Genomic DNA, 22,466 nt, shown 5'->3' with positions numbered 1-22,466 from the left:
GCCAAGCACACATCACTGAAAATAGTGATAATTTGGTAGCTGTCATTCAGGTATCTCCATGAAAAGTTTGTATTAGTTTATATTTTTGCATTGGACATGTCAGAGTGGCTGATTTTTAGAGTGAACCTCTGAGAGTCAATCAAGAAGATAACCTGAATGCTTGAACAGCTGATGATAATAACTGATGAGAGAGATAGTAGAGTTTATTAGAATATATTTTGCTATGATTTTTCTCTGTCAAAAGGAATGATATTTGAAATGTAAAGGACAGAACAAAAATGATGAATTAGAAGGATAGTTGCCCAAGATATGATGTAATTTAAGCACTGAACTATTCTTCATAAGTTCAAGTCAAATTGTCTAGATGGGATATATTCTAGAATGCTTGAAGTACTGGTAGACGTGGTCCTGAGCCACTCTCATTGGTTTTTTTGAAAGACAGTAGAGAATGGAAAAGATACTTCAGGCCTAGAAAAAGAAAAATATCACAATTTTAAAAATTGATAAGCAAATGAAAAAAGCATTTATTTAGTTCCTTATATACCAAGCATTGTGCTAAATGGTGAAGATACAGGTGTTTCATCAAAATATTTGACATAAGTCAAATAACCCTTGCCCTTAGGGAGCTTACATTCTAATAAGAGGAGACAACATATAAAAGGGAGTAAAATAGCTAAATAAGGTAATATCATGGAATTGAGAGTGATAGAGCCATAGGGCAACTGATTGTCATATCATTCCTTTCCAATATTAATGGAATACAATAATATGCCTAGGGTCATGGGAAGTATGGCCTGAGCTCCCTAGTAGATTAAGTGAGTTTGGACTCCCTCACTGACCAGTCAGGATGGCCTCATGACAGTTTTATATAGCTGAATAGATTAACCCACCCAGGGAGGCATTACTTTTGGATGCTTGGTCAGGACATTTCAAGTGAGGAGGAGAATATCAGGCAAGGCATCATGGCAACATGTTTGAGATGGATGTGAAGAAAAGGGAGCCATCCTAGATAGTTGTTTATCTGGAAAAGAACTGGTATTTTTAGTGAATTGCAACCAAAACATGACTTTATGGCCAATGTGATATGGTTGCCAAAAAAAGATAATGTAATTTGAGACTGCAGTAAGAAAAACATAATCTCTAAGTAGTGATAATTGTGCTGCATTTTTCTATGGTTGGGCCAGATCAGCTATGGATATTGTATGAAGGAAGACATGATAAATCTGGGGGCATCTAATAAAGGGCAAACAGAATGGTGAAAAGCCTCAGATCATGCCATTAAAAGATCTGCTGCAGTGACTGGTGCTGTTTACTTGGAGAAGAGATGACTTCTAAGAGTGGAACATGATTCTATACTCAAGTATATGAATAACTTTTATGTGGAGAGCAGATGAGGCGTATTCTGTTTGGCTCCAGAAAGCAGAATTAGGAACATTAAATTGAATTTGCAAAGGGAGATGAAGATTCAGGTTTGATATATGTAAAAGCAGGGCTACCTCAAAGTTGAATGGGTTATCTCAGGAGCTGGTGAATTGACTCTCCTTGAACATCCTGGAGCTAAGCCTGGTTGGTTACTTGTCAGGACTGTGACATAACATACATTGTTGTTTACCGATAGTACAGAGTAGATGATGCTTTGAAGTGCTTTCTGGTATAAAATTCCAGAATGTGTAATAAACTCCTGAATTATAATTATAAATTGTCAATCTTTGAGGATATAATTGAGAGGAGAAGTATGCTATCCAATAAGGAGCATCTTTTCCAAATTAAATAAATATCTATTTATGGACATTTTATACAAAATCCTAAAAGTTAGAAAGGGGAAAAAAAGATTTGTCAATTTGTTTACCTGATGGACATCATGCCTTTATATGTTAAAGAAAATAGTACCTCCTCACAAATTTGAGATTCCCAGGGGCATAAAATTCACATGGCACATGTTTAAGTTTCACTTGATGGAAACTAAGCAATTTGGCTGATTCTAGAAACAAGTTTTCATTCTTGAAGAACTTTGACCTCAAACTTTGGTGCCAGTTGAGGTCATCAACTAACTCGTAGACTTGACATGAAATTGGATCGATTCATGCACTGGTAGTAATCAGTCCCTGTGTTATTATGTCTCTGATAGTTTGGGGATTATGATGGCAAGAGATATTGAACTGACTGATACCACCATTCCTACTGCTCTGAAAGATGGGGAAGAACCTTCACCTTTGTCTTTTGTCATTTTAAGTAGGGAGTAGAAGGCACATGCCAAAGTAGTGAGGTATATAGAAAGCTTGAATGAGAAACTGAAAACTTTCTTCACCCAGGTTTTTATGCTTTTGTGATGTTTTCTGTTCTGTTGTTGCTTATTCGTGTGCTTTGGGTCGTAATAAAATTCCATCCATAACCTAGGAATCCCAGCTCTGTCTCAAGAGTGGTTCAGTCTCCTTTCTGATCTGTGAGTAGCTTCTTCTTCTTTCACCCCCACCCCTCTCTCTTTTTTTTGGTGGTGGGCTGATGATTGCTGGGGGTGAAACTTTATCTTTTCACATACAGCTTTAATTCCAGTGTAATCGTGTGGTTTGTGGCACTCTTCTTGCAGTTTCAGTTCCTGTTTAAATACTAAAATCTATTGTTTGTCTCCATTTCTAGACAACATAATTGCTTTGGTAACTGGCAGGAGCAATTAAGTGTACAGCATTATGAAGAAATAAAGGTTCCAGGCCTTAAGATTTGACTTGATTTCTAATTACACTGAGCCCTCTTTGTACGAGTGGTTTGCTAGAGCTGAAGAATGTGTGCATGTGTGCATGTGAGCGTGTGTGTGTGTGTGTGTGTGTGTTTGTATGTAACAAAGAACCAGGGTATAAAAAGAGAGGGAGATAATTCCGGATGGGCTTTCGGTGAGCTGGGCTTTTTGAAGGCAGCGCCCGTTGTCGGGTGGCAGGTTAGTGAATGTTTCTTGTATTTATAATGTGGGTTATATTCATTAGCTTCCAGTGACTTCATATGGTAACAAATCATTACCTGTGTTTTCCCTCCATTATTGGAGTTAGGAAGTTGCAATTGGGAAGGATAAATCTTGGCCATGGATGAAAAATCTGCCTATTTAGAAAATGTTATTTTTAAAGCAATTTTTTCTTCCCACAGGACGTTTTTTCCCTTCAGTCTCCTTGATTAGGGAGAATTTGGAATCATCAGGGAAGTTGGGGCTGCTTAGTCAGAGAAAGATAGACAAATATAAAAAGCAAGTAATACTTTGATCTGGATTTTTTTTTTTGGCTTAAATTTTTGGTTCCTTCTTTTTGTTTATTTCACTTAGTAGGGAAGATATTTGAAAATGCACATTTAAAAAAAAATTCAGCAATGGAGCTTTGTACAGAAATGACTTTTAATAAGCAAGTCATCCATAAGGTACCGTAGGCTGTTTGTGTGTAACAGTATGTTACAGACTGCAAAGTTAATGCAGTTAATATTCAACTGAATTTTTGGGGGGGGGGGGATTGCTAATCCCTTAGGCAGGCTCAACAGAAAGGGCAAACATATTTATAGCACTCCAAATCAGACTTCATTGAGCTGGCAACAATATGTGTTATAACTTGTAAATGTTACACAATTTCAGCCAACTTCAGGGTAGTCTAAGTGGCCAATGGTCCTTAAATTATTCTTGAAGACCTCTCTACCAACAAGTTTGTTGCTGATATACAAGAACAATATAGATTATTTAAAAAAAAAGTTCCCTCCCCAAAAGGGCCTTGGATTTCTGGCTGTCCATTTTTTGAGTGGGTAGGTCTATGGTGCTGCTTCATCAAAAGCAAATGATGTCTTTAAAGTTCCACCATTTGCAGGATCACCCAATAAAAGAGTGACAGATTGGATGCCATCTCTAAGCAAAACTTAATACATGGGAGAATGGCAGTGCAGGCTTTCTGGCATTCTGCTCCTGTGCCTTAGAGGAAAAGATGTACAGTTCCTCATAGTTTAGCTGGCAGACTGGATCCTGGTGGGGATCTAGTCAGCAGATAAAGCTGCTCTGGTGCAGGCCACAGGTCAGTGCTCTCTCCGTGCTCCTGGCTCAGGCAGGAATTAAATCATGAGTTGCAGAAAGTTCCATGGGGCTCAGTAGTTCAGATGAAGGGTCAGACATCCAAAGGGAAGGTGTTAAGTCACCATGCACGACCAACCCCAGTGGGGGACAGTGGGGCAAAGGTGAACCTCTCTCTTGGGGATCATAAGTTTAGCTTTCATCATTTAACAAGAATCTTCTTTATCAGCTATTCCTTTTTCTATCACCTGTCATATAATATTCTAGATAGGAATAATTATGTATAAACTAAGAGAGATATAGGAGATCAAATTGTCATACTGGTAGAAATAAAAGAGCAATGTAATCGAAAAGCTACAAAACAGGCTACTGTTATCTTGTTTGTGTGTTACCTGTGCCCTTTACCTCTCTTCTCTTCCAAAGACCAGATGACCACTACCTTTTACTTGTTAGTAGCTTTACTAGAGGGTGGACAGAGATAGGGAGTGAACCTTGGAAACAGTAATGTCTTTAGAAGATTTTTAGTTTGAGGAAACAGAAGGGTAGACAGTAGAAACTAAAACTCTGACTAAAATGAGATTTTTGGATGATCAGTGGATTGCTGTACTTTTCCAGTTCCCCATGACCATGTTTTATTATTAATTTGGCTATGGACCACACACATACTTAGTACCCAAAGCCATCAATCAGACCTAAAAATTGAAATAGATAATTCTTCATTGATTATATTCTGGATTTTTCAGAATTATTTTTAAAATTGTTATAAATACTGAAAGCATATGTTCCATCAAGACTTTATTTTACATTAATTACTAAAAATAAGGCAAATGACTTCCTCTGATATGCATACCAAATAATTCCTATCTATTTTCGAGGGGGGAAATGGTACATTTTCCTTATGTTTAATAAATATCTTATTTATATATACATTTCTAAGTTAATACAATAGCACAATATATAATATTCAAATCCATGGGTGGGAGACATTGTGGTACAATGGTATGAACCATGAGCCTGTAGTTAACAGGAGGTGAATTCAAATTCTGTCCCTGTAACTTTCTACCTTTATCATTTTGGGATAAGACCTAACCTCCCTAGGCTTTAATTTCTTCATCTGTCAAATGAGGAAATTGGATATGTTTTCAGAAATCATTTCTTTACCTCTTCTGGATCTCAAACCCTGTGATCCTTCATTGGGAATTACGTTGACAATGCAAAAAAAGTTCCATAAATAAACTACATTTATCTGTGTGTGTGTGTGTAATTTTCCCTCTCCAAACCTTTGCAACCTATGATCAGTTATTTCCCCTTAGTATTATAACTCGTTCATTAGTCTTGAGGACCACCAGCAAAGTTAAGCCTTGATTATATTGTATTACATACAAGAGATAATGTAATGTATGAATATATTTTTTTCTTTAAATCTGATCTCAGATACTTACTAGCTATGTGACCATGCACAAGTCACATAATCCTATTTGCCTCAGTTTCCTTATGTGTAAAATGAGCTGAAGAAGGAAATGACAAACCACAACAGTATCTTTACCAAGAAAACCCCAAGTGGGATCACAGAGTCAGACATAACTGAAAAACAACATTTATTATTATTTTTATTATTAGCTGTATGACTTTGGACAAATCTCTTAACCTGTCTTAGTTTCTTCAAATGTTAAATGGAGCTATTAATAATACCTACCTCCCAAAATTGTCATAAGGATCAAATAAGATTATATTTATAAAACATTTAGCACAGTATCTGGCACATAGTAAATGCTATATAAATGTTAGCTCCAATTATATATTTGTGTCTATATGCACATCTGTTTCTACATATCTAATGCATGTGTATGTTTTTCTGTTTATTAGATTACAAAAGATAAAGTTGAATTGCTTTCCACTTTCAGTGATGAATAATTAGATCAAAGAAAAAACCCAATGAGGCTGTAGGATCTGCACTGATTATTGTTCATTTATCTGCCTTGTGATTTTAAAGGCTGGTTTCAAATATTGTCCCTAGTAAAATGGAGTTTTCAGGCAAATAGATGGGAAAGATCTTGGTCAGTGAGACTTGATTTGATACATCATTGGAATTGGGTTGCACAGTATTTGATAAAGCTGTTCTGCTCCCCTCCTAGGTCTGTTCTTATAGTAAGTGGTTCTTTAAGTACCCTTCACCCCAGCACACAATGAAGCACATGTAGGAGTGGCAGATTAAACTAGGAAAATACTCTATTTGTTACTCCAAAGCACTTTAGCCTTTTAGGACACAGATCGATTGTCAAGAAGGAAAGAGAGCCGTCCCATAATGTGCCAGGGAGCCCAGTTTTACACAGTCTGCTGATCGTGTGACATTCTGCAGCCATTAGACCCACCTGTAGAGGTGCAGGTCAGGTGAGCACAGGGTTAATGCTGGTCAAGCTGGCTGAGCTAACTAATGCTGCTTTGTATGGTGGCAGCAACCCCACTGTGAATGCAGCTGAGAAGAACTCATTTGCAGTAAAGCACAATCAGCGTTAAAAGAAATAACCATCAATAAATGGGGGGAAATCTTGATTTTAATTTTCTTGCCTCATTGTGTGCATATGAGCAGCTTGCCATTTGCATATGGGAATCCTGTCATAACGGTTTCAGGAAGTGATTTGTTAATAATCAAGTTCTCTGAACGGCCCTAAATCGGTAATTGATATGGGTCTGGATGAAGCAACCTTTCAGCCCGCCTATTTTGGGGACCATTTTTGGCAGGGTTTGGGTTAGAATGAAAACTAGCCATCAGAACAAAATTTAGGACAGCTGGGATGCTTTGCAGTGAAGACTTTTGGCTCCACAGTTCAAATAATCACAATAGCAGCTCAATTTAGCCTTTGGCTGGATGGCTTTGGCAGGGCACAATGAAAAATAATTATTTCATGGCCTGCTTATTTGTCCCTTAACCAATAAACTCACAGACCTCTTCAAGCTTATGTAAATATGCTGCTGTGGATGAGGCTGAACAACACCATAATATCCCCATTTAGGAAACTGTTATACTTTACCCTTGTGGGGGGAGAAAGGGAGACCCACAACTTTTAAAGACATCTCTTTAGATAGGAAAAAGAAAACATTTGAAAGGGGAAAATATCCCCCAAACGAGTCCCAAATATCAGCTACAAAGTGGGTTTGGATATTTCCCCTGTTATCTTTTTATATAACTTTGGACAAGTTATTAGCCTTTTTAAGCCCCCAGTTTCCTGATGTGTGAAATGAGAGATTTTATCTAAATGATCTTACTAAGTCGCTTCTGTCTCTAAAATACTGTGAGTCTCTAGGAAGCAACATGGTAGCTTGGAAAGCCGTCTGGGTTCGGAGTTGGAGGATAAGATTTCAAAACTCAGCACTATGACCTGGGTTACTAAATTCTTAATATGTAAGATGAGATGGTTGGACTATCTGGCCTCTTCTAGCCCTGAATCTAAAGTCCTAAGATCCCATGTAGAAAAATATGTATCTGAGTTTCTCACTTCAAAATGAAGATATTAGAAGGCAGTATTTTGAGGGAAATAATAAGCTATTGTTGTGCATATACTATAATAAAGTTATGTATATTATTTTAGGACTTTTCTTTGTAGCTTTAACTACCTGGATTTCAGATGACAATTTCCAAAACTTTTGGATAGTGCCTTGCCTGAATTTTCCTTATTTAGCTAAATAGAATATAACTTTATCTCCATCCCTTGTTTTTCATATTTTTGATCATTTGAATGACACCATTATGAAGAGGAACAAATCATGGAAACAAGCTTTGCAGCCACCTCAGGTTCAAGTTCCTTCTCGCTTTTTGTTCCAATCCATCTGTCCCTTAATTTTTAAATTTCTTCCTTTTTAGATCATCCGCCTGTCAGTTGAGGTGTGTCTCTGATAGTTGATAATCAATTCTTTCTCTGAGGTAATCCTGTACCTTGTAGATCTTTCAATTAAAGCAGAATTCTAAAGAGACTACTCATAGATTTGAGCCCTTGAGAATTCAGCAAAACCACTGATTATCTCAGTATCTGTAGCCAAGGAGAAATGAGCAAGAATGTGCAAATGGTTAACAAAAATCCATGCCTACTCTGGAGAAAATAACTGAGAGGGGCTTCAAGAACATCTTTATATATGAGGAGCATTACCTTCTTAGAGACAAAGCCATCAGCCAAATAATGTTTCCCCACCTCCCATCATTTGTTTCTTCCATTGCTAATGGGAAGGTTCTTCCTGTTTTGAAAGGCCTGCATCAAATCAAACTCATACTATGATCCTCATGATCTCTTTTTAATGAGTGGCACTTCTTTTCAAAGTGTCATTTAAAAAAAAATCAGCAGTCATGTCATGCATCTGGATGAATTTCTAAATGTAAATGAGATTCTCCCAGTAATTTATTTACATTTGTTTTCAGCACAACAAATGAGACATCACGTAGCTTCATAATTTCCCATGACCGAGTCACCAGCATGCGGTGTGTAATTTACCATGATTTAAGATGCTTATCTGTAGGTTTCTGCAACAGTACCTTGCTAAGGCTATTTTGGGGGGTAGGAGATAGAGGAAGAAAGAGTAACTAGTGAGGGGAGGGAGAATCTCCTCTCCCATCTTCTTTCTTTCTTCCTCTAATCCCATTCACAGGTTTTTCACCTGAACAAAAATCAAATTCATTTTGGGGTATATTATTGAAAAAAGTGACCTTTACTAACATTTCTGAAATAGGTCAGTTGTGAATATGTTTGGTTTGTTGGGGAAGTCCTTTTCCTGGGTTTTTCCTTTCTAAAGGAGTCAGCAGTTGCTGAGAAAGCTTTGATATGAAGGAGAAGTAGGTATAATACTCTTTTTAGCATCATTACCTAGGGTAAGCTACTACCTAAGTCACAGTTTCCTCATCTAGAAAACAAATGTACAAACAAGTAAAATGTTTTTAAAGCTCTTGGCAGCTTTAAAATTGTGCATCTAAACCTAATATTCTTAATTTTTTAATGTGTCATGAATTCCTTTGGCAGTATAGTGAAGACTATGAACCCTTCCTCAAAATAGTATTTTAACATATAAAATAAGACAGAATTATAAAGGAAATCAATTATATTGAAATAAATGTATAGTTTTCCCCAAAGTTCTTTTGGCAGTATATGGACCTTTGATTACAAATCCTTGGTCTAGATTTTCATGGGTCCTAAATATGAGGAATTAGTGGATGTTCTGGTAATGCAATTCTTTTGTTTCAGACAAGGATTTTCTTGTGGTAATTTTCAAAAAAATACTATTGAATTAGAGAACGGACTACTCAATAGTTAGAAAATATCCAAAACTGAGGAAGAAAAGGATTGGAAGACCAGGAGAATCTTCATAAATTAAATGCTGTCATTTAAAAATTGATGACAATTTTTATTTTTAGTTTCTTTTTATTTTTTGAAAATATTATTATGGGAATAAAAGATAGCACAGTAGATAAAACAATGGCCCTGGAATCAGGAGGACTTGAGTTCAAATCTAGACTCAGATATTTAAACTTTCAGCTGTGGTGACCCTGGTCAAGCCACTTAACCCCATTGCCTTGCAAACAAACAAATAAACAGAAATAAAAAAAGAAAAGAAAATACTATCATGGCCTAATTTAGGACAATATGTAATATCAGGATATATAACCTACTTTTAAAATTTGGAAACAAGTGGTTTAGGGTTAGAAAAGCATTGTCCCGTTTCTTCTGGCCTTGCACAATATTTCACTACAGGCATAAGAACAATTGTATTGTTGAATCTTATACTTTCAATCATTATAGTTAGGGAAATGATGGGGAAAGGAAATAGGGACTGGCCATGTTATTTCATTGTTAATGGGAAACACTAAGTGGGAAAACTCCTGATTTCAGTTCAACATCTTCTCAGCAACTTAAAGAGTCTTAGAGAGGGGTTACCTAGAGCAATGAGAGGTTAAGTAATTTATATAGTTTCACCCAGTTAGCTTGTCCTCCTGGCTCCAAGGCTAGTCTATTTGGGATGTTCTTCTGTGTGGTACAGGATTAAAATAGGAGAGACATAGGAGAAAAGGGAATGGTAAAGGTATATCATAAGGGGACACAACATGACTAGATAGCACTTTGATTGGGAAAGTCAAAGTAAATTAATGTAGGATGGATGATGAAACATGTTGCCTACCTCCTTACAGAAAGTATGGATTCAGGATACAGAATGACACACACACAGCCAATGTGGAAATTTGTTTTGCTTGATTATTCATATTTGTTAGGAAAGTTTCCTTCCTCTAATTGAGAGGAACTAGTGAGAAGGTGAGAAAATAGATTTTTGTTCTCTTTCAAATAAATAAATACATAAAGAGATTGAAGCCTGTGTACCCTTGTTTTTGTGGAGCAGGTTGAATCTTCACATAGTCAAATTACACTTTCCTCTTTTAACCCTTTCTGGTATTTCTATACAAATGAAAATGGGGAAAAGGGATATAGGACTCTTGGGCCATTTGAACATGTATTAAACTATTTAATGTTAGACATTGTGGGTCTTGCTGACATATGTGACAATCCCATCTATTTATTGGCATGAATGGTAGGAACAATTCTACCTCATTATCTTGGGAAGTTTTCTATAAGTATTAATCCAGGGTTTGAGTCTGCATCAGAACAGTATATAAGTGCATGTGGAAATAAAAAGAATCATATATTATTAATGTTTATTTCTATGAGAGGAATTATAGAGATCCTTCCACAACAGTAGGTTTCAATCCTTGGGCCATTATGATTAGGAAAGATTTCATCACTTTTTTAAATGCACAGATGAGAACAGAAAGAAAACTGGAAGGAAACACATTTGAAAGTTACATGTGGAATTTGTCATATACTTAACAGGAAAAAGAAGCTGAGAATTATCTTTTTTTATTCCACTTCACTTATGGATATACTGATCTTATTTTGTGTTTATCAAGTTAAGAATTTGAAGTTCCCAGAAGAACATAGTCTTAGTCCTTCTTAGTCCACCAAGGTCTTTGTTTTGGCCCAGCAGGATCCCATAACAATTATAAAAATGCATTTACTTGTTCTTGGCATTGCTCTGTACAGGACATATCCTTTCCATAGACATTGGACTCAAACAGGTCCCCAGTATTGTAAACATGGCATGTATACTGAATAAGATTAGAGTGCTGGTTAAGGAAAACTCCTTCCAAGTGGGATGAGATATTATTAGAGAACTCTATATACCTGTGTCCCCTCTCCCTCATCTCTTTTTCCCTCCCAACTCCTTCATATTCTAAAGCAGAATCCTTTGCTAAAATGCTAGTCTCTGTTTTGGTTGATAAAGAAAGCCTCATGAAGAATAGATGAGATTAGTTTAGTGAACATGGTAATGCAGCAAGAGCCAATGAATTGTCTTTTGGGGACATTTCAGATTGAACACTTAGCTGGTTAGCACTTTTGGTAGGAAAACCTTACTGTTTATTCTGAATTTCTTTTCATTTTTCCCCTCAATTTAGAAGAAGTGTATTAGGCATTTCTTTTCTTTTTTATGGCCCTTTAGAATCTTCATTTTAGTTAGAAAGCTACAGCATGAAATTCTTGAGTTCTTTAAACAGCTGAAAATCGATACAGTAACTGAATTCTAAAAATTAGGAGTTTTATACCTCTTAAATGAGGACACTTTGCCAACATTTCCAACCTTTTCCTTCCAATTCCACCCATTCTCACTTGCTACCAAAAATGTCTCGTAAAATTAATGACTTTTAATTAATTATTATTTATTTTATTTATTTCAAAATAATTTATTTAAGTAATAGTCTTCCTTAATGACTAGTTTTTCTTAGTGTAGGTAAATTACTAATTCATGTCAGACACCAAAGCATAGATATTATCATAAATTAAACATTTCTTTTAACATGAAAGACTAGCTAATGGAAGACCCTTAGATTAATAATGATCTCCAGACCACATTCTAAATCTGACAGGACCAGTATTTTATTTATTTATTTATTTATTTTTGGCAAGACACTTAAGGTTAAGTGACTTGCCCAGGGTCATACAGCTAATAAGTGTTAGGTACCTGAGGCTGGATTTGAATTCATGTCCTCCTGATTTCAGGGCCAGTACTCTATCCACTACACCATTAGCTATCCCTAAGACCAGTATTATAAGAACTTAGAGAAATATAAAGCAAAGTGATTATCCAATTTATCCTCCATTGGTCATCACAAGAAGAATTAGATTCTGCCTTCAAATTACCTGTATCTGTCTTTGTTATATGCCAGAAATACAGACATAAAATTGGGGGATTTTAAAGAAACTTAAGAGGTCAGCAATAAAAATAATTCAAGAATTGAATAGTGAGCTTTGGGAAGAAGATTTTAAGGAATATGGATCATTTAATCTGAATAAGAAAAGTTGAAGTTTAGCTTAATCAAAAGACAAATGAAATGTTGACAGATTTAATATTCTCTTTTTTTCTCTAATAATAGGCCAAAGCTGCATCCAGAAAGATGTAGATTAAACCTAAGCAAGAATTTTCTGTTAGTGAATATTGGTAATGATTGGCTTGGACTACTGAGTAAAAGTCTCCTCTTAGCTTCTCTACTGGTCACCTTTTATTATCTTTTATCTTTTAAAGCTTTTTAAAGTGATTATCTTTTAAGGACAGCATAATAATCTGTTTTCTTTCATTTATAAAGAAGATGTTGGAGAAAAGTTAGTTTTGCTTTTTGATAGATGATAGATAGATAGATAGATAGATAGATAGATAGATAGATAGATATACATAGGAAATCTGTGGTAACTTGTATATTGATAATTTCCACTGGCTTTTTATATCTTGCTTCTAGTATTATCACTGTACTATTACTATTGCTGTACTAGATCAGCAATAGTAATAACCAATAAAGTGTATCATTTTTAGTTAGTGTCATAAAATTATTGAGTAATGCCTATAAATTGGCCAGAAATGTAATTTACTATTGGATAAGGCAACTAAAGCCTAAAATTCTGAAATAAAATTTTTATTTGTATGCTGTGTTATCTTTCTGCTCCATCTTCAAAATTCCATGGATTTATTTTTGGCTGAACTCAATTCCAATACTACCCCTAATCTCTTTATCATTTATGTTTTAAATGGCAGGCTTTATTCTAGAATTTGTAACTGTACTGAGAAAGCTGTTAACTGGTATCCACCCTCTGACGTGTGCTCCAAAGCAGTAAAAGAGAAGGAAAGGAAGCATATGTACAAAAATATTCTTAAGAGACTTTTTGGTTGTAGCAAAAACCTGTAAATTAAGAATTAGTTTAGTAAAAAAAAATAGTGCCCCCATTGGGGAATCACTGAACAAATTATGGTAGATGATTATAATAGAATTAATAAACTATAAGAATTGAAGGGGCAGATTCAGAGAAATCTGAGAAGACTTAAGTGAACTGATAGAAGGGGAAGTGAGTGGAATCAGAAGAACAATTTATAATTACAATATGAAAAATGAAAAAAATGAAAGATAGTATGACTAACCAGAATTCCAGAAGACTGCCTACAAAACATACAATGAAATATATTTTCAGATAGGGCCAATGTATGGCTTTATTTAGGTTGGCACTCTCTCTCTCTCTCTCTCTCTCTCTCTCTCTCTCTCTCTCTCTCTCTCTCTCTCTCTCTCTCTCTCTCTCTCTTTCTTTCGTAGAGGAGCTTGGGAAGGAAAAGATAATGATAGGAGTGACATTCCACCCCAAAGAAGAAAAAAAAAATACATTGATGAGTGAATGGATAAAACATTTATTAAATGTTTACAACGTGCCAGACATTGTCCTGGGAATATACAAATAAGCAAAAAGAAATATTGTCTGTGCCTTCAAGGAACTTATAATCACATAGGGGAAGACAATGAAGAGTTTTTTGGAGAATCATGAGATTAATGGGTTTGAAATGAACATAGATGGCATCTTCTCAAATGGAGATTCTGGAAACAAAACCATTAATGAGAGAAGAACAGACATGGAGTTAGTGGGAAATAATCTACGAGTCATGCCTGGAGCCATGTTTAACTTTTTTAAGTTTTAATGAGTAATTCTTTGGTAATTTGATTAGTATGACATTGAAAAAATAAATTTAAACAGTGCCTGCCCTCAAAGAACTTATGTTTTAATGGGGGAAGTATACTTGGATCAATGAGGGTTCTGAGCAGAGCCTTCCACCATCTAATTTAGAGGGGGACAGAGGATCCTTCTGAGATACGAGTTCCAGTTCTGAAGCAATTTTCTAATATTCATGGTGACAAATAGAGAGGAGTGCAGCTTTGTGGGAACTGAACACCTGGATTTCTGTTAGCCATATGATAAATTCTCTCATGATAGCCTTATGAATAAGATAAATAAATATGGCTTAGATTATAATACAGTTAGGTAGATTCAGAACTGGTTGAATTCAGAACAGGAACAAAGATGTGCCATTAGCAGACTGATACTAGAGAATATCCAAAGGAAAGTAAGTGAATAGAGAAGAATCTAAGCCAAATGAAGATCTGCTAAGGGAGCTGCACTTGTATCACTTTAGATAATATGTTTGGGGACATGAGAGCTGTCTTCAAATATTTGAAAAATTCTCATATGAAAAAGGAATTAGTCTTGCTATACCTGGCTGTAAAAGATAGTATTAAGAACAGAAATGGATGTTTCAGAAATAGTGTTCAGCTTCACATGAAAACAAACCAAACCAAACAAACAAACAAACAAACAAAACCTTGAAACAATTGTTCTTAAATGTTGTATATGTTGACAAGGGAACTTCTCATTAGTGGATCAAGCAAAGGCTGAACTTTGAAGTGGTAAAACAAATTTTTGTTCAAACCTGGGTTGCACTGAACAACCTGTGAAGTGTCTTTCAATTGGTAATCTTCAGTTTTGTGACATTGGTTTTCTCATCTGTAAAATGAAAGCATAGGACCAAGTTATCTCTAAGGTTTTTCCCATCTCTAACTTCTATTTCCTACCATCCCTTTGACTCTACAGTATTAAGTGGTGGGTATCTAAGTATATAGTATTTTTTTTTCTAAATGGATTCTGAAAAATATGCAGCACAAATGAAGACTTTGTGTCCTTAATGACATTAATCAAATTAGTTCCTAATGGAATAAAATGACAAGATAACTAGCATTTGGGAGCCCGTGTTCAATGTAGTAACTTGGAAGGGAAGATAAGGTAAACCTAGCTCTGAAGCCATCTGTTTCAATTAGTAGGTATGCAAATGCTGTGAGGTCTCCATAATTCCCATTCCTATCCCTGGTAATAGCATGAATCTTCCCAAAAGAAAAGAGCAACTGTAGTTATAGTAAGGTTTTGGTAGTGCTGTATTTAGCCCTATATTTTTAGTCTCTATAATGCAACAGAAATTTTGCCATTAAGAATCATTTGAGATGCAAATAGGGCTTAGTATCTCTGTATTTAAGATTTTCTTTAAATAGAAAGTTTCCCCCTCCCCTTAGCTGACTTCTTTATTTTCTTCTTCTCTTTCCTTCTTTCTTTCCCTTAAAAAAGAAAAAAAATGAAACAACAACAACACTCTATTAGTACCTTAGTCACTTCTGTGGCCCAAAATGGGGGCTCAAGAACACATTACCCTCATTGCAATAAAAGTAGAAATAATATAGAGTTTTTCTGTCATTGAATTCTTAGAGTTCTTAAATCTGTTTCTGAATTAACTAACTTGGACCATAGGAAGGAAAACAGGCTCTCTTATCCTGCTCTTAGTCAAATAAGATGAACAATGAATATAAAATTATACTTACTTGCATATACTGACCTCATATTTTATATATCTTTTTGTCTGTTGGAAAAAATGCCTCTATATGCATAGTTGTATGTGCATATACTTAAATATTTATAAGTTAATAAGAATATAAATTAAATAAATATATATTATATATTTTTGCAAAATTTACATATAAGTATATATGTATATATATCACTAATATAGATAGAAAAATATATGTAAAATGAATAAATGTGAGTTATTTATATTGTATATAATTTATGTATTAACATGTAAATATATATTTATAATGTATGTTATATGACATACATTTATGCAATATATGTACCATATATAGCTAATAAATATGTAAATCAAATATATCATTAACATACATGTATATTAACTTGGCTTCTATATTTATTAGTTATATCTATATTAGTGTTATATATACTTATATGTTAGCTTAATAAGTAAAAATGTATATATATATTAGTCTAGTTTATATATTGTTAATTACATATATTAGCCTAGTTTATATATTGTTAATTACATATATTAGTGCATATGCACATATTAGTTTAATTAATAAGTGATACATCCATTAGACATTACCTCCACAGTGAAAAACTTTCCTTGACTGCCCATCTAGTTGAAACTATTTGCTCCACTTCTGAAACTCTTAGAGCTATATAGATCTCTCTTTTGCCTTTTTTACACCATATATCGGATTATACTTAATAATGCTCTGTCCCTCTTAGTAGAATGTAAGTTTTTTGAGGGCAGAGACTATGTCATTTTTTGTCTTCGTATCTGCATCATCTTACATATAGAAAGTGTTGAAAAATAATGTTTTATAAAATTGAATCAGGAAGACATACTATTTACTGGGAGATGGGGGGAAAAGAGAGACTTTTAAGGATGTTGCATGAAATAACAAAATAAATTATATGCAGCTAGAAGATTGAGCCAGTCCTAAGAAAGTAAGTTTATGGATTCTGTGTATTTTACTTTCCCCAAACTATGAATTTAATTCAACCTCAGGTGTCTTAAATCTCATGAAATACCAAGGAGGAGAAATTTTCTTTTCCAGCAGGGGTCTGGATGATAGTCCCTAACAAATGCAAAATTTGACATTCATATAAAAGAGAGCTAAACAAGACCAATAAAAGAGATGCTGGAAATTGACTGCAGCCAGAGGAAAAAAATACAAAGTAATGCAAACAATCAACCATTGCACTGTTTACTGAAATCCAAGGGCTGACCTATAAGGCAGTGCTGCTACTTCCTCTCGTTATTTAGAGTAGCATAGAAAGGTGATTGGTGTAAAGAAAATGGATGATTGGATTTAGGTTCATAGGAAACGAAGTTTAGAAGAGGGTCACTCTTCATTATTTGTAGAGCATCTTATTCAATGGTGTTTCCTTTTTTAGTGTTGTTGGGAAAGTGTTCTGCATTCCGTAGCATTGTTGGCTGTCCCCTGTAATGAATTTCTGGAGAATGAGAGCCTTGAAAACCAGAAGAATTGAGGCCTAATTAGTATTTTGGTGAGTAGGGCCTATATCTTATTTTAATCTTAAATCTAGTTTTCTAGGAAGCTAGTAAAAGGTGGAAAATAATGAATAATTTTAACAACAAATAACAGAACCCAACTTTAGTCTCTAGAGGATAGATAGCTCATTTGCTCATCTTTTAATATTAGGTCTGTATCTTTATGGCCTTCTGATTTTTTCTACAAATGTAACAATCTCAAGAAACCATCTAGTAGCTATAACCATAATGGGATTTGTACATAGGTTGCCTAAATCTTAGCTTTGGGTTTAATTTGGAGATTTCCTCAAACTGACCATATAACCTTTGTTCAACTTTTCTTATCTGCTGAATAGACATTCTGAGTTTCGAAGGGAAACTGAAGACACACCAATGAAATAAGACAGTTTTAAAAGTATTTTATCATTTTGGAAACAGAATTAATATAACATAAATATATATATATATATGTATACATATATATTTGGGACAGTACAGTATAGAAAGGAAAGAAAATCATTTGACGGGTATGATGGGAATGCTAGAGAAGAGACTCACTGTGAAGTTTGCTTTTAATTCTGGGGCACATATACTATTTTAAAAATACCCCACAAACCTTAGCTTGACAAAAGGAAAGTGTAAAATAAAGCCTTAGTCTCTGCATTGACAGATATTTCCATAGCAACCTGACTGTCATTCAACACCCACTCTATCTAGCTTCAGAAAACACCCCCAGAAATAAATGTCAAAAGTCTTAGGCAGGTTCCAAATTTAAATCAAACTTTAAAATAAATTAAAATTAAAAAAAAACACCTCAAATACCCTCAGTAGTCACAAAATTTTGAGAAAGGCAGGGAAAGGATGGCAAAGCAGGCAACAATCAGGTCCTCTTTTTTATAGATCTAAAGACTCAAAGGAGTAAGTAGTCTCCTCTGTATATCATTACCTGGGCCAAGCAGTCACACACCTATGGACACATCACTTACAACTGTTCTTATTCTTTTCTGATGTTTTCCATGCTAGTGTTCCTTCTCACAACTCTCTACACCATATTCGCTCTCTGGGGTTCCCCTAATTCAGGTGTCAGCAGTTTTTTCAAATGTAGTGCCAAGATTCTGACCCTTTCATTTTGTTGTGCCAGTAGTAGGGAAACACGGTGCTGATTTTGAGTCTGCCAGTGTACACATCTGACTCCCCACTGACTCGCCAGTAAAGAGTCACCTGCTATAGCTCTTGTTGCCAGCAGCTGATCTCACAGTGAGAAATGGTCATAGCAAGGGGCTTGCCTGCCACCTTGGACATGAAGTCCCCAGGGTTGTACGTATTACTTGCTGTTTTATTCTTCCCTTTCTTATTCAGAAAACGCTTTCCATTGATACACCTAAACCTACCATGACCCTCCTATAGAAAGTCATCTGAGATGACTTCCCCTTTTTTATGAACCTCTTTAAGTTAGCTGGCAGACAGTCATCTTAACGAATTACAGCTATTAGAAAAACTTCAGCGTGCTTGTCCTTCCCTAACTTGTTGAGTTAACTTGTTAAAATGCATACATGCTTAGAAGCAAAATGACAATGATTGTACCATTTCACAGGGGGCTTTTTTTTCCTTCTGTCCATTAAAATCTTCAGCCAGATTTAGTGTAATTGGCACTTGGCATCAACTCAAACCATAAACCTCTCTTTTCCTGCTAATGAAATATACCCTTCAAACATAGCTCTGGCATATGAAGGGTTATGTTCACTTGTTCCGTAAACTTGCTAATGGTATTTACAGTCACCTTAGCCAAGCATCCTTCTTCCAAGTGCCTAATAAAGATGGTTTGCAATAACATCCAAGGACAAAATGCAGTGGAATTCAAAAAAACAAAGAAGGATAGCAGGATACCTAATTTATCAAGTTGAGAATTGACTAAAGCCCTGTTTTGATACCTCTTCATGGCATGAAGATGAACATGGATTTTCAAAAAATTTTATCAGCAGAGCACAAAATCTGTAAGGTCCCATTAAGATGTAAAAGATTTAAGGAAAGTCTGGTGATAGAAATTGTATATCAGTTGTGCAAGGACTTGCCTATCTAAATTCAAGGGGATTCATCACATGGTTCACCAAAGGGTAATTTTTAAAAATTTATTTATTCTGACTATAACAACATTTTTTTTCATCTTATACTTACTGCCTGTATGACCTTGGGCAAGTATTTAAACTCTTTAGCCTTCAGTATCTTCATCTAGGGAGTGCCAGGCCTGGAGGCAGAAAGATATCTTTTAAGTTCAAATCTGTCCTCAGATATTTATTAACTATATGATCTTGGACAAGTCTCTTAATCTTACTTTCCTCAGTATTCTCATCTCTAAAATGAGCTGGAGAAGGAAATGGCAAACTACCGTGTTTCCCCGATAATAAGACACTGTCTTATTATTTTTTTGGGACTAAAAAACACCAGAGGGCTTATTTTCAGGGGAGGGCTTATTTTATCCTCCATCATGCCCCTTTTATCCTCCCATGCCCATTTTAGCCTCCATCATGCCCCTTTTAGCCTCCATCATGCCCCCTGATGCTTATTTTATTCTCCATCGCTTACTGAACTACCGAGTTTTTAGATGGTCCTGTCTCAGCTCTACTCCGCGGTGCTGCTCTCAGTAGCGCCAGCAAGCAAATCACCAGGAAAGAAGAGGATGACGCGCTCACTGCTGCAGCTCTGATTGGATGCAGCTCGGAGCGCGACGTGCGTTTCACCCGGGAGGGGAGGGCGGCGCTGCTTACTGAAGGTACCGCTACGCAGCATATAGCGCAGGGGATCACCATGATGACCGTTTTCATAGTAAGTTCGATAGGGCTTATTTTCGGGGGAGGGCTTATTTTAGCGGAATATTAAAGAGTATGTGGGTGTCTTATTTTCAGGATAGGTCTTATTATCGGGGAAACACGGTACTACAATATATTTGCCAGGAAAACCCCAGAAGAGGTCACAAAGAGTCAGACATGATTGAAAAGTGACTTAACAACATCTTCATTGGAATAATGAGAGAGTTGGACTGGATAGTCTCTAAGGTTCTTTCTAATTATAATAATAATAGCTGGCATTTATACAGAATTGTAAGATTCATAGAGTGTTTTACATGTTATCTCATTTGTTGTTTACAGGAATCAAGAGAGGAACCTGTTTTTATTATTCCCATTTTATAGATGAGAATTCTGAAGCTGAGGAAAGCTAAAGCACTTGTTCTACTGTAGTCACAAAATTAGTGGTTGAAATAGGATCTGAACTCTACTTTGAATTCATATTCTCTCCAGTGGTGTTAATGATTCTAGTTTTCTAATGGATCCTGGCTGCTGAGTGTTCAGCGGTAATGTCCATGTAGAACCTCTATAAAAGTCCCATGATTTGTTGTCTTTCTTAGCAGATGTGAATTGTCATGAACTAAGTTTAAAAGGCATTATCATTGAAAGCCTCTACTAGTATTGTGTGCTCATTATGTTTATATGGATTTTCATCTTTTAAATAAATTCTAAAGAGCAGTTAAAACATATTTTCCATATTCATATGGCTTGGGCTCAAATTAAAAGAATGGCTGTAGAATTGGTTTAATGTTACTTAGCTACATGCCAAGTCCTTGTAATGATATACCACTAGTGAAATTCCAGTAAGTTTTGATGTTCAAGGGTGGAATTAAGAAATATTGAGAAGCCAAAGTTCAACATAGAACTAGATTTTTGATGTTTAGTTGTTTTCAATTGTATTCAAGTCTTCATGATCCTATTCAGGGTTTTCTTGGCATAGATACTAGAATAGTTTGCCATTTCCATTTCCAGCTTATTTTATAGATGAAGAAACTGAGGGAATCTGGGTTAAGTGACTTCCCCAGGGTCATATAATGAGTAAATGTTTGTTGCCCAATTGGATTTCAGGAAGATGAGTCTTCTTGACTCCAGGCTTGGTACTCTATACACTCTTCCTCCTAGCTGCCCCACTTGGCACATAATAGATGCTTAATAAATGTTTATCAATTGAGTGATTTACACAATTGCCATCTCAGTTCAGGCCCTCATCATCTCTCTCCCTTTGACTATTATAATTGGCTCCTAACTAGTTTCTCTGCTTTAATTCCCTCCCCCCTAAATTTTCCTCTAGATACTTGACATAGTGGGGTTTTTAAGCACAGATCTGATCCCGACACTTTCCACATTAAACTCCAGTGAGTTTATTGCTTTTAGGAAAAAATGTAAACTCCTTTGTTTTGACTTTTATAGGACCTTCATGACTAACCGGTCTTTCCCAGCCTCATTTCACATTATTTCCCTTTTTGCTTTCTACAGTCCAGTCCAAATGACTTACCTCTCTGTTGATTACACATTGCTCATCTCCTTCTAAGATGTTGTGTAAGCACCAGCTTCTACATAAAGTGATCTCCTAATCTTTCTTTATTTCCTCACTAAGGGAGTGCCCTTCTATCTTCTTGAGAGCAGAGATTTTTTTTTTTCACGTCCCCAGTATTTATAATGTCTGACCCACAGTAGATGTTTAATAAATGCCTGAGGATAGATTGACTAAAGCTAGGAGATAGAAATCAAGCAAAGATATAGAATTCAGAAGAAGCATTTGAAACTAAGGAATCTCCCAAGATGTCTCAGGTTATCTGGATGAAATGGGCAGTGTGAAGTCAGAGATAAGGGCAAAATCTGACAATATCTAATTTAAATGATGTCATAAAGAAATAGGACTGTGGGCACGTGGTCAACAGCTAGTAGTTACTCTTCCCACTTACCTCAGACATCTTTGTCATGTTTTATCTAGGTTATGTTGTAGGCCATTAAGGAAATACTTACTTACTTAGAGAGTCCATATTATATAGTGAATGGTGTGCTATACCTGGAATCATCAAGATAAGGGTCCAGTTCTGCCTCTTAATACTTATTATTTGTTTCCTCATCTTTAACATAGGGATAATGATATCAATCATACATGTCTCAGAAGGGTATTGTGAGACTTCAGTGAGATAATGTATGTCAAGCCCTTGGTAGATGTTAAAGCACCATTTCAGTGTCAGTTATTATTACATCTTCTGGAGGAATACACATCTTATTAGGTGGTTTGGCCCTCACTACTAAACATAGTGAGCTTTTACCCTACTTTGGGCCTAGTTTTACATTCTAAACAAAACCTAAAATCCAGAGAA

The 22,466-nt window shown here is 35.5% G+C and overlaps 1 protein-coding gene across 14 annotated transcripts in view; it reads left to right on the top strand.

Annotated features, from left to right (window-relative positions):
- The window catches only part of ESRRG (estrogen related receptor gamma), a 657,723-nt gene that overhangs the window by 108,215 nt on the left and 527,042 nt on the right, over positions 1 to 22,466 (top strand). Inside the window, exon 4 of one of the 14 annotated variants that reach the window (XM_074309170.1) lies at positions 17,191 to 17,304. The exons of 12 other annotated variants lie outside the window; for them this stretch is intronic. The gene's annotated coding sequence lies outside the window, so the exon portion shown is untranslated. Of the gene's footprint in view, positions 1 to 2,911; positions 2,933 to 17,190; positions 17,305 to 22,466 lie in introns of those variants that run through there. One more of the 14 variants, XM_074309176.1, reaches the window with a different exon arrangement.

The sequence above is a fragment of the Sminthopsis crassicaudata genome, chromosome 4 (assembly GCF_048593235.1).
Source record: "Sminthopsis crassicaudata isolate SCR6 chromosome 4, ASM4859323v1, whole genome shotgun sequence".
In the NCBI taxonomy this organism is placed as follows: domain Eukaryota; kingdom Metazoa; phylum Chordata; class Mammalia; order Dasyuromorphia; family Dasyuridae; genus Sminthopsis; species Sminthopsis crassicaudata.
Note: the sequence above shows the minus strand (reverse complement) of the source record. Positions and strands in the feature narration are given on the sequence as shown.